The following is a 10,356-nucleotide window of genomic DNA, read 5'->3' as shown; positions in this document are numbered from 1 at the left end:
TGCAGGTATGTTATTGACTGGTCTTCTGCACCCTGTCTTTTCTATTGGCTAAAGAAAGATGAAGACAAAGGGCTAGTGACACTAGAAAGTCAGTAGGCATGATCAGAGAAAGTAGTATGTAAACCCTCATTATTGGCAAACTTGACCAGAAAAAGTAGAGTCTCTAATTAAGCTGTAAGTAAAATAATTTACACAGCACTTCTTTAATAGCTGACATTTTAACAGCTCTTTTGGGTAGGGTTTTAACTGGCAGTAGGGATGTGCTTCTTTTTGAAATCATAACAGGAAATTTTCAAGAAAATTCTATTTTGTTTTATTTTCTTTTTCAAATGAAAGAAACAAACAAAAAATGTCAGAATCCTCCATCCTTTCTATCAAACAACTGGAAATGAATTGCTCCTCTGCTCATACCAGGCTCCTCAAACATCTTCGTATCCCTTCAGAAGATAGCATTGTGCAGGAATGATCCAATTACTCCTCTCCCGCCATAACAGGTTTCAAAATGGTGCCAGGCAATCTCAGGTGATGCCATTTTACTATATGAAGCTGTACAACAAAATGGCATCACTTTGAAAAACTAAGGCTAACTCCTACCCAATTTATATCCAAAAATGATGTTGGAAAAGGTAAGACAGGTTAGGGGGATTCTTTCCCACCTGGCAGGTAGGATCACAAACAAACATCATTCTCTTTTGTTGTGGGCTTCTTTTTTATTTTGGGTTTCTTTACATCTTTAATAAATTACTATTACTATCCATTCAGTCATGTCCGACCCTTGGATACGCTGTAGACCAGTCCTCACCATGCTTCCCTGTTTTTCACGGCTTCTTTCAATTGTTTGATATTCATTCCCATGTCATTCTTGATGGTATCTAGCCAACAGGCCTTTGGTCTCCCTTGCTTCCTTTTACCACTGAACATTCCGAGTAGCACCTCCTTTTCTAATGAATTTGCCCTCATTACATCTCCAAAATAGGTCAGTTTCCATCTTGTAATCTTGCCTTCCAAGGACAATTCTGGGTTTATATGATCAAGAACATCTTTGTTGGTGATCCTAGCTGTCCATGGGATTCATAGAGGTCTTCTCCAGCACCACAGCTTGAAGGTGTCAATTTTTCTTCTATCTGCTTTCTTGAGTGTCCAAGTCTCACAGTCATATGTCATGATCGGGAACACAATGGCAGTGATCAGTCTTTGTTTGATGGTCACTGAGACTTCCTTGCACTTCCATATTTGGTCCATGTTCACCATGGCTGCACACCCCAGTGCAAATTGACACTTGAACTCTGCTGTTAGACCGTCACTGTGATTAATGAGGGACTCAAGGAAACAAAGATGTCAACCACTTCTATTTCTTCATTGTTGATCATTATGTGGACTTTCTTGTTGGCGGTAGTCATGATTTTGTTCTTCTTGATGTTCAGGTAAAGTCCCATCTTCTCGCTTTCTTCTTTCAGCTTGAGGATCAACTTCTTGAGGTCCTTCTCACTCTCTACCAGTAGGGTAGTATCATCTGCGTATCTCAGATTTCTGATGGTTCTTCCACCTGTTTTCACCACAACAATTGAATCATCTAAGAATAGCTTCCTCATGATTACTTCTGCAAATAAATAAAAATAAGAGCTAAAACTTAAAGAAAAAAAAACAACAACATTTTTCCTGTGCTCTAGTAATTCTTTATCTGGAAAGTGAAATGCAAGTTAATAACTACTATTTATTTATTTTTATTTTTTTAAATGAATATCCTGCCTATACCTAGGCAGGTTACAGAATAAAACATACATAAATTATCAATACATAAACATAATTTTAAAATGGCAACATTCAAATTCATCTTTGTTAAATCACAAAAATATAAATGAAGAAACCATACTTAATAGTTGCACTGCTCGGTCTTATTACATATACATACACTGCATGGCAACTTATTTTGCAATCTTATAATATTTCTGCTTTGATCAGTTAATTTAGCATTAAAAAATTCAGTAAAAATAAATGAGTTTTAAGAAATCTATGAAACTATTCAGTGTTTTTACATAATCATATGCCACCTGGCAACTTATTCCAAAGACCCAAAGCATCTACTATGAACATAGAATGTCTTGTTACAGCATAATGTATGGTATCTACAACCAATTGCATGGTTGTCTCAGATCTTAAACTACTACCTGCTGTAGATACCACGGTACCTGAGCATACAATCTCCGATGAATCATCATCAACACTTTATATTGCACCCTCCATATAATTGGTAACCAAGATAGTTGTTTTAAAACTTCTTGCAATTCCTAAATATACCTCCTTTTTTATTAAACTGTGATAGCGGTTATTAGCACAGGGAGCCACACCAAATGCTCTGTGCTGTTCCCGACGCTCATAGGAACTCTATGAGCAGTGTGGAGCATTCAACGTGGCTCCCTGTGCTAACCGCTATCACAGTTTAATAAAAAAGGAGGTAGTAAAAGGGGAGAATAATGCATTACAATAATTAATTTTAGAGTACTAGATTCTGCAGAACATTCTGGAAATCACACTGCTTTACCAAAGGCTTCAATCTCTTCAACAAATTCAACTAAACTACTTGCGACACTTGAGTTCCCATGGAAAGATGGCAATCCAATACAACTCCCAACAGACCTAGTTCAGTTGTAATGGGAATTACGTAATCTCCCAACAGCACCTCAGTTGCATCATTATTTTTTTCCTATGATCATCTCTGGTTTTGCAATATTCAATAATAACTTATTTTCATTCATCCAGTGTTCAATTGCACTCATACATCTATTTAACAAATTGCTGTCCCCAATTTAAAACAGGAAAAAAAATTGCACATCAGTAGCATAAAGTCAATAGTAGATATTCAACTGTTCAAACACCTTTCCAATACGTACTACTACTACTACTAATCATTTCTATAGTGCTGATAGATGTATGCAGCGCTGTACATTGTTAAGCTTTATGTGTTTCTAAAATAATGGATGGGCCAAAGAATGCAAATAAGTCAAAAAGTATAAGATCTTGAAGGTAGTAAAAGAGATGTTTCTTAACAGAAAGCACGTCATTTTTATGCATTTAACTAGTTCAAGTGTGATTTATGTAGAGTAGTAGCAGGGTTTAACAGGTTGTGGTTTAATTACCACTGTATTTATATGTAAACTTAGGCTGTGAGCCCAATAGGGATGGAGAAAGTACCTTGAACATAAAAAATGTTTTACGCTTTGGGATCTTGGTAATTGTGACCTGGACACTGGGCTTGATAGGCCTGTGGTCTTTCCCAGTGCAGCAGCTAGTATGCTATGTTCTTGTATAATGTGTACAGCACTGTGTATGTGTAATAGTGCTAGAAAAATGATTGGTAGTTATAGTAGTAATAATAGTAATCCTATACCGTTTATATTTTAAGGACTATACAGTATTTATGCTGTTGCTTGATTGTTTCAATTTTGGAACTTTTTTGATTTCTTTGTTATTTTGTGGCTTTAATTGTGTATTTTTATTGTAACCCGTCTAGATTTTTTTTAGATAGTGGAGGATACAATTTTTTTAAATAAGGTATTAGTCATAATGATCTCACACTGAAAAATGACCATGCCCTGAAGATGTATTTCTTTTTGTTTTTTTCTTCTTCTTTCTGTACTATCAAAATATATTCAGGCTTGCTTCAGAGTGATGAGTCAAAACCGCACGATGCAATCGCAAGGCCGGTCAGACAATTGCGCACAGGATATCATCGCGCTGGATTAAAACAGTATTTTAAAGCGCTCCAAGGAGGGGTATGGGTAGGGAACATTTACTTAGAACTGTTGGTGCACCCGTTGGGGGTGGGGTGGAGGGAAACCCCCCCCCCCTCCATTACAGAGGAAACTGTAATTTTTCCCTAAAAAATAGGGAAAAACCAGTTTCCTCTATAATGGGGGGTTCCCCCCAACACCCCCTCTCAACAGGAGCGCCATGAGTTCTAAGTAAAGTGGGGGGGGGGTTAAGGGGTTCCCCACCCACATACCCCATCGGAGCACTTTAAAATACTGTTTAAATCCAGTGCGCTGACGTCCTGTGCGCGATTGTCTGCCTGGCATTGTTTGAACGCGGTTCAGTGCTATCTGGCTCTGATCAGGTGAAATTTGATCCTCTGCATAACTTTTTTTTTTCCACCCACACCTCCAAATTTTACAGGAGAGGGTTCAATGCTTTAGAATCTGGATCATAAGTATGCCTGCTCATGTAATAGTTAGATTACATTTACAAATTATGTCACTGTAGTCTTGCTGTGCAGATGTAATTACTAAAAAATATAAACAAATGCAGTTAAAAAGGCGATAAGTGACAAGAAATCATCCTTTAGAAAATGGAAAAAGTAACCAACAAAGGAAAACCAGAATGAGCACAAAAGACACCAGAAAGAATGCCATCGAGAGGTCAAGAAAGCGAAGAGAGAATATGAGGAAAGACTGGCAGGAAAAGCAAGAAACTTCAAACCTTTCTTCAGGTATGTGAAAGGGAAACAACCAGCAAGAGAGGAAGTGGGACCACTGGACGACGGAGACAGGAAAGGAGTGATAAAGGAGGAAAAAGAGATAGCTGACAGGTTAAACAAATTCTTCTCGTCAGTCTTCACCAGGGAGGACACAACCAATATCCCAGAACCCGAGGAAATTATAACCGGAGACCATGATGAAAGGCTGGTACAACTAGAGGTAAGCAAAGAGGATGTCCTCAGACAGATAGACAGACTGAAGAGCGACAAATCACCGGGCCCGGACGGCATCCACCCAAGGGTACTAAAAGAACTGAGAAACGAAATAGCAGAAACACTTTGCCAAATATGTAACCTCTCCTTAAAAACTGGGGAGATTCCATAGGACTGGAAAATAGCAAATGTCACACCCATCTTTAAGAAGGGATCAAGGGGTGACCCGGGAAACTACAGGCCTGTGAGCTTGACCTCGGTTCCGGGAAAGATGATGGAAGCACTGGTTAAGGACACAATCTGCGAACACATAGAAAACAAGGGAAGGTCGTGCCTCACGAACTTGCTGTACTTCTTTGAGGGAATAAACAGCCAGATGGATAAGGGGGAATCCTTGACTTCCAAAAAGCCTTCGACAAGGTACCTCACGAACGGCTACTTAAAAAGCTGTTGAACCACGGGGTGCAAGGGGATATCTACCGATGGATCAAACACTGGTTGGTAGGCAGGAAACAGAGGGTTGGAGTAAAGGGCCAATACTCAGACTGGCAATGGGTCACGAGCGGAGTTCCACAGGGGTCGGTGCTGGGACCTCTCCTGTTCAATATATTTATTGACGACCTGGAGACAGGGATGAAATGTGAGGTTATCAAATTTGCTGATGATACCAAACTCTGCAGCAGGGTTAGAAGCACGGAAGACTGTGAAGACCTGCAAAGGGACCTAACGAGACTGGAAGAATGGGCAAAAAAGTGGCAAATGAGTTTTAACGTAGAGAAATGCAAGGTCATGCATGTAGGGAAAAAGAACCCGATGTTCAGCTACAAAATGGGGGGGAATATTGCTAGGGGTGAGCAACCTTGAAAGAGACCTGGGGGTGATGGTGGACACAACACTGAAACCATCGGCGCAGTGTGCGACAGCCTCAAAGAAAGCAAACAGAATGCTGGGCATCATCAAAAAGGGTATCACAACCAGGACGAAGGAAGTCATCATGCCGCTGTATCGCGCAATGGTGCGCCCGCACCTGGAGTACTGTGTCCAGTACTGGTCGCCGTACCTCAAGAAGGGCATGGCGGTACTCGAGGGAGTCCAGAGAAGAGCGACTAAACTGATAAGAGGTATGGAAAATTTTGCATACGCTGACAGGCTGAAAATGCTGGGGCTGTTCTCCCTGGAGAAGAGGAGACTTAGAGGGGACATGATAGAAACCTTCAAAATCCTAAAGGGCATAGAGAAAGTGAATAAGGACAGATTCTTCAAACTGTGGGGACCCACAACCATTAGGGGTCACTCGGAGAAATTGAAAGGGGACAGGTTTAGAACTAATGCTAGGAAGTTCTTTTTTACCCAAAGGGTGGTGGACACATGGAACACGCTTCCGGAGGAGGTGATAGGCCAGAGCACTTTACAGGGGTTCAAGGAAGGTTTGGATAGGTTCCTAGAGGATAGGGGGATTGAGGGGTACAGATAGAACTAGAGGTAGGTTATAAAAGTGGACAAAAACCACTTCACAGGTCACGGACCTGGTGGGCCACCGCGGGAGCGGACCGCTGGGCGAGATGGACCTCTGGTCTGACTCAGTGGAGGCAACTTCTTATGTTCTTAAACAAAAATGGCAATTACCATACTTTTGCCAAGCAAGTGAAATAAAACAAAGTCAGATTTATATTTTGGGTAAATGTATTTGGGGATTGTACAAAAAGCCTGTAACTCAGTCTAAATGTAGACTTTTGAAGCAACAGATGTTTTGCCAAGGATTTAAATCCCTATAATTGGAGGATAAAAAAAACAAATCTTTTCCTGTAGTCTCTAGATAGTCTGCTAAAAGTAGTTCATACTGCAAAACACCATTATTAAAAAAAACAAACCTAAACAGGGACACTTCAAAATAAATTAAATAGAAGTACAAGTCCAAAACCAAAGTTCTAAAGTATGTTAACATGGGCTATTAACACACGGTAATTAGTTCATACACACAATCACAAAATCAGGTACAATAAAATTATTATTACTAGGTGTCATCAACTCATGTTTGAGTCCTGGCGGCTTAATGAATTATAGATCTAAAAACAAATCAGTTTTGTGCTTGTCTGGTGCCTTTGAATTCTAGATACTCTTTTGTGTTTAAAGATATTCAGGGATGCCAGGTACCCTTTACATATTTGCTACTCGCCTCGTTCAGTTTTTTTTTCTTTCTTTTAACAGAAATACAGCAGCATAATATGTGTCTTCCAAATCCTTGTGTTTGTTCCTTATGTTTCCTTCATAACTTTATTGTAGTTCCTTCCCCCTTTCCATGTATAATCTATATGGTTTGATGCTGAAGAAGGATTTTATATGTGCTGTGGACCACCAGAAGAGCTAACAAATCGATTCTGAAAGAGATCAAACTGGCTATGCCACCCGAAGCCCAAAAAATGAAGTTCTGCCTGTGTTATTTTGGTCACACCATCAGAAGAAAAAGATCATTGAAGAAAGACATCATGTTTGGGAAGGTCAAAGGAACCAGGCAAAGAGGGCGACCTGCAATCAGATGGCTGGATATGTTGAAAACAACCATGGGGATGATGCTGGAGGAACGTAGTTTCATAGTTTATTTAAAATTTGATTACACGCCTATCGAAAATTCTAGGCGAAAGTACAATATTAATAAAAATAAGGGGTGCAATAGTTTAAAACACAGATATCTATAAACTGCTAATTGCTTCTTTTGTTTACAAAAGAACTCAGGAGATAGAATAGAAGTTGTAAAGAATTTCAATCACCTTCAAGCTCAAAATCTTCATCATTTTTCATAGTCATAATTGTCTTCTTTATGTTCAGTTCTAATCCCATGTTATGACTTTTGGCTTTGACTTTTCTCTGCTGATACAGCCAGTGGCATAGTGAGAGTGGGTGGTGCCCCTCCCCCACCCTCTTCTCTACCCCTCTCCACTCCTTCCCGACCACCCCTGCTGTGCACACCCCCTCAACCTTCCCCCGTACCTTTTTTAATTTTCCAGGCGTGAGCAACCTCACAAACCTGTGGTCTGCATCGTGTCAGCTTTCCCTCTGATGTCACTTCCTAGATGCAGGGGCCCAGAAGTGACATCAGAGAGAGGTGACACTGATGCGGGCAGCAAGTTCACCCAGGGAAAATTAAAGAGGTACAAGGGAAGGGAAGGGACACACACATGCGGCAGAAAGGAGCGAGGGGTGGAGAGGAGGATGGGTGCCGGCACCCCTACCATGACCGCACCCAGGGTGGACCGCCCCCTCCCCTCCAGCACTCCTCTTTACTGCACCGCTGGATACAGCATGTCTTCTATGCTGCTGGTGCACAGGTTGTTTTTATTTTGGCCACCAACTTTTGAAACCAATGCCCTCTTCTTCTTCTTCGCCGTAAAGGTTGAACAGCTAAGATGACAAGATGCATCCCTGCCTGATGCCATGTTTTATTGGAAACTAATCAGTGTTGCCATATTCAGTTCTCCCTTCAGCTTCTTGATTTTCATAGAGGTTCTTTATCAGCTGAATTATATGTTTGGGTATTCCCATTTGTGCTACAGTAGAGAATGACACTGGGACAAATTTTTCCTCGTCCCCATGGGGACTCATTTTCCTGTCCCGTCCCCGCAAGTTCTTTTACTGTCCCTGCCCCATTCCTGCAAGCTCTGTCCTCATCTGCACAAGCCTCAAACACTTTAATATCATATGTGTTCAAGGCTTGTGTGGTTAAGGCAGAGTTTACAGGAATGGGGCAGGGACAGGAACAGCGACAAAACTCATGGAGATGGGGTGGGAAAATTAAGTTCCTGCGGGGACGGGGACAAATTTCTCCCCATGTCATTCTCTACTCTAGAGTTCTCCAAAGTTTATCATGATCCACACAGTCAAAAGCTTTGCTGTAGTCGATGAAGGAAAAGTATAAGGGTTTTTGGTATTTGCTCTTCTCCAAAATCCTTCTAACATTGGCAATAATGTCTCTTGCTCCTCGACCTTTTCTGAATCCAGCCTGAACTTCGGGTATTTCTTGCACAACGTATGATTGTAGCCGTCATTGTATTATTTTTAGCAATATTTTGCCGACGTGTGGAATTAATGCAATAAAATATCATACCTAAAACTTCAAAACAGCTAAGATACATATGTTATAGGGGAAAACACCTTCCAGGGACTCAGGACAAAGTTAGACAAGTTCCTGCTGAACCAGAACGTACGCAGGTAGGGCTGGTCTCTGTTAGGGAACTGGTCTTTGACCTAGGGGCCGCTGCGGGAGCGGACTGCCGAGCACGATAGACCACTGGTCTGACCCAGCAGCGGCAATTCTTATGTTCTAATTAATGAGCTATTTAAGGACAGTCAATTCATATCATTGTGTACCTGCATACATCCCTTGAATCTTGCTTTTATAGATTGCGGCTTCTTCGATCTATTTCCTCCTTTTTAGATTCCAAATCAATCAATATTCTAGTTCACTCACTAATTATCTCAAAATTAGACTATTGTAACTCTCTTTTGATCAACATAACCCAAAAAGAAAAGAGACGGCTCCAAATAATCCAAAACACTGCTATCAAACTAATTCATAAAGCAAAAAAATATGATCACGTAACCCCATTTTTTATTAAATCACACTGGCTCCCTATCTCTCATCGAATCACCTTTAAAGTTATATTCTTGGTTTATAAAACATTAATCTTTAATGAGCCTCAATTCATATCAAAAATGATTGTCCCTTATAATTCTTCTCGCTCTCTACGATCATCTTCATTGAATCTGCTTTCAATCCCGTCTTTGAGGGTTATCGGCACAAGACGAAATGATATGTTCTCAGTAGTGGCACCTTCCTTATGGAATGCCCTCCCAAATTTTATTAAACTTGAAAAAGATATCACTTCTTTTAAAAAAAATTTAAAAACATATTTATTTCAAGATGCATTTGATTTATGATAAACATATTCCAATTTCCTGCATTCTTATAATAATCAACTAAATTTTTTACATATCTATTCCATTTTTACCTAATGTGCTTCCCGTTTTATGTAATTTCACTAAATATTACAATTGTAACTTTTTCCCCTCTTACCTACTCATTCATGTATGTCCAAATCCTCTGTCTAATGTCTTGTCCCACCATATTAAATGTATTACCAAAATCTGTTGGTTTTTAATTTGTACATCGCTTAGATATTGTAATAAGCTATCCATCAAATGTAAATAAACTTGAAACTTATGACTCTGGAAAGGCTGGCATGAAAAAAAAAAAAAAAAACACAACTATCGAGTCCCTTCTTGAAATGTCCAAAATGTGATTCCATCCAGAGGTAGTGAGAAAGAGAATTCTGCAGTGAAAGTAAAAAAAAATGATTCTTTCATGGCAATTCTGATCCTGCGACTACAAAACATGTTGAATGGTCTGTCTGTGATCATAATCTCAAGTCTCACATCTAATAGAATTATACTTCTACTTTGCCTTTCCAAATTGGGTCTTCCAAATGATCCATCCTTTTTCCTCCCTTTAGCAAGGTGTTGGTTGCCCTCACCCTCACCTTAACCCTGGCACCAAGACCACCAAGTTGTGCCTCACATGTCTCTAGACATACGAGTCGTCATGAGGAAGAAAAAGGAGGCAGGAGGGTCTACAACGGTGTTACTAATAAAGGATATTTATGTTTTAGGATTTA

The sequence above is a fragment of the Geotrypetes seraphini genome, chromosome 12, assembly GCF_902459505.1.
Source record: "Geotrypetes seraphini chromosome 12, aGeoSer1.1, whole genome shotgun sequence".
Lineage (NCBI taxonomy): Eukaryota > Metazoa > Chordata > Amphibia > Gymnophiona > Dermophiidae > Geotrypetes > Geotrypetes seraphini.
The sequence above is the reverse complement of the archived record's forward strand: the minus strand, read 5'-3'. Positions refer to the sequence as shown.